At 42.7% G+C, this 3,422-nt stretch overlaps 1 long non-coding RNA gene across 1 annotated transcript; it reads left to right on the forward strand.

The window, feature by feature from the left end:
• Positions 1-394: 394 nt before the first annotated feature.
• On the forward strand, positions 395-2,796 carry LOC144588820 (uncharacterized). The gene is made up of 2 exons (XR_013544533.1): positions 395-465; positions 596-2,796. It is a non-coding gene; the product is annotated as an uncharacterized LOC144588820 (long non-coding RNA).
• Positions 2,797-3,422: the final 626 nt, after the last annotated feature.

The following is a 3,422-nucleotide window of genomic DNA, read 5'->3' on the forward strand; positions in this document are numbered from 1 at the left end:
CTCTCTTTTTTAAAAAAAGAAAAAAAGAAAAATACACACAAACCAACTTTTGCCTGTGGGCGAATGCATACCAAAAGGTGAACAAATTAATATAAGAAATGGGCATGGGGGGGAACTGTCAGATATGGATTATCCAGCCAGTCTCTGGCCCAGTCAGAGCCAGGCTTTTGAAACTGGCTTTTTACACAGGTCACCTGCCTAATGTCTCAGATCTTGCATGGTGTTGGGGGGGGGGCTATTCCATACAGGTTGTTCTAATGCCTGATGCCACAGAAGTGTGGGGGGAGATTCCGAAAATGATCATACTTGTGACGGTGCCCGTTGCCTCTCATCCTGCAGGTTTGCACGAGGCTTAAATAAAAGTGCTTTGGTGTGTAACAGAGTGCTGTGAAGAGTGGCTCATGGTAGTGAACAGCCCTCGACACGCTGGACGGGCATTTTCTTCAGAAAACGCTGACTGTGCAGGTAGGCCTTTGCCATATTTTTCACGCCTGACCTTTTGCCGTGACCTCATCATTCTGACACAAAGAATTGTGGGCTGCGTTTTGCATCCCCAGCTATTTCCAGGCATGATAATGGTCATTTTATCATTCAGGGACCTGACGGAATCCCAGAATTATGGACGGAGGTGTCTAAAATAATTTCTACAGTTACCTGAAGTCGCAGAAGAAGAAAAGGATGGAGGAAAAAGAAAGGCAGAGATAAAATAAGGAAGATGAGACAGTAGGGGTTGTCTCAGAGTATGTTCCACGATATATACTAATATGGCTTCCAACACTCTTGTATCCCCAGGTATATTAGACTACAATCCCCATCGTCCAGGTAGCATGATGTGGCTATAGAGTATGATTGTTGCAGCCCAATCCACCCAAACGGTGCCAGGTTGGGAAAGTTTCTGCTGGTAACCAATGCAGTTCTGAGCAGAGGTGTGCAGAGGTCCTCAGTTCAGTTTGGATTATGATTCAAGGCTTCTGAATGTCTCCCGTTTCCATCCACAGCCCCATCCGATTTGACTGACGGCCCAGATCCAAACTGCTTAATAAATTTGGCAAATGGGTGCTTTGGAAAACCAAAACAGCTACAACTTCTGGGAGTTTGCACAGATGTTCATGAAATTTAGGGACACAAAAGAGTCTTGTGGGGAAGACACCCCGAAAGTCCCCTGGCGTCCTATGAAAGCATGGGAGCAATTTTGGTCTGATAGGCCCCTGGCACATCATTCCCCCCTACCCAATTTTTAATAATAATAAAAAGGTTTTGGCCAGTAGAAGGGCACATGAGAACTTTTTGACTTTTTAAAAAAATTGTAAAAAAAATTGAGTTTCCTTCTTGGGAGAAGGGTGGCATATAAATAAAATAAATAAATAAGTAAAATGGTGTTTAGTATCCACAGGAACAAGTGTGGCCCTCCAAGGTTCAGGGATGGAATGCATACAGTTTTCAGACCTCTGGAGAGACCCCAGGAAAGATCATAAAGATGGGAGTAAACCTGCCTCTTTCCACAGTCTTGTGAGGGTTGCACACCAGACCCCTTTAAAGTTTACTTTCGATAAAACAGGCCAAAATGATTTGTGTCCAATCAGATTTGATTTGCTCCCGACTTTGCCTCACTTTGTGAATGAGTTTCACTTCTCCATGGCATCAAATCTGGAGGTTCCACTTCAGACCTCATGCAAGTCAACCTAGAACAGGCTGGTTCAGTCTGGCATTTGTGATAATTTCCCCCCCAGATTTAGAGCAGTGCCCTAATTCTGAATGCTGCTATTTCTGAGCACCCTTTGCGCAGAGATATGGGAACTCCATGCTTTGCATAAGTACAAAAGGAACTTTGAAAGGAAAGAGAAGACAATGGGTTTCTCGCAAAATTCAAGGCTTCATAAGATGCTGGTGGCCAGAGGTCTTGATGGAGGGCAAACTAGGAAGAAGGTGAGTGAATCTAGGGAAGAGGAGGATGAGAACATGGACATGCTGAGTGAACACAGGATGCTCATCAACTACTGTGAGATGAAACAGAAAACCACAGATGAGAAGAGATGGAATGCAATGTTGGAAACTGGAGCATTTCACACTGTAAAAGTTTGTTGCAGGTCACACTTGTAAACACTGAGTGCAAATTCATCCTCTGATTCCTGATCCTCAGGTAGACAAAACAACACCGTCCAGATGTAAGTGGGAGGCATCAGTGTGTCGGAACATCCCCAGAGTTTGAAAACGAATGAGAAATCTTTTTTTTTTCCAAAAAGTCTTGAGAAAAGCAGATAAAAATAAAACCAAAGAAGAGTAAGGAGGTTTAGCAGCCTGGAATGTTGGAGTGGCAAGATGACCATGAGGAAGGGGAAATGGAATGGAATCAACTGAAAGACAATGCAGCTGGCTGATTCTTCCCTTCACTCTTCACTGCAATGCTTTGTTGCAGTTCTCTGATAAGTCATCTCATCAAAGCTGTTCATTTCCCTTCACACAATATAAGGCTGGAATGATAACCAGGGAGCAGCCCACCAAGACTCTAGTTTGGATTTGAAACACTCCACCATGTTACTAGTCCTCACCATTTCCAAGGAAAAACAAAATGGTTTCCCTAGTCAATGTCTGGTAGAGAGCGAGGAGGACAGTATTTCCTTGCTAATGTCAAAGAAATGTTAGAAATGTGTTCGATTTAAATGACATGAAATAAAATAAATAATAGGCCAATGAAAGCTGTTAAGTATAAAGCAAAGGAAACTTTTCTAAAAAAACTGCACCGTGAGCGAGTTACATTTTCCGATTTCTTTCTCTGCTCTCATCCTCATGTTCTCTAGACCCACTAACCTTCTTCTCTGTTTGCCCTCTAGCAAGACAGCTTGCGCCAGCATCTCCTCAAACCTTGGATTTTGCCAGGAAGCCGTAAGAATGAATGATGCACCGTTGACAAACCCATGCCAAATTGCAAGTAAGTGCACCACTCTGCTGTTTCAAGCCACCTTCCTGCCAGAAAGAGGAAGAAGCAATGTTCCTGACAAAACGCTGGGAACATTGTTGGGGAGCGACAGCAGAGAGAAAAGAACTGCTTTAATAGTTTTATTTATTTATAGAGTTGCTGTTTTTGGATTTTCTTACCTAGTCCTCCTGCACCTTTAACAGCATCTAAAAATGAAAAACCTGAACATTATTTTCCTATCTTTATCTTCCTATCAGAATTTAAAAAAAAAAAACTTAAATTAGCAAAATGCTGGTTTTTTTATACCTAGTTAGAGGCACAGAAAGAAGGCCACTAAAATAAGCCCAAAAGCTATTACAGCTCATAAACAAGCAACTGGCAGTGAGAAAGTGATCAGGGCAGAACTTGGAAAAGTCTGGGTTTATGACTACAACACCCAGGACACCCTACACTGCTCATCTTTGGGGCTGTTGTTCCAAAAATGGACTTTTCTTTGGCAGGTTAA

The sequence above is a fragment of the Pogona vitticeps genome, chromosome 4 (assembly GCF_051106095.1).
Source record: "Pogona vitticeps strain Pit_001003342236 chromosome 4, PviZW2.1, whole genome shotgun sequence".
NCBI classification, from domain to species: domain Eukaryota; kingdom Metazoa; phylum Chordata; class Lepidosauria; order Squamata; family Agamidae; genus Pogona; species Pogona vitticeps.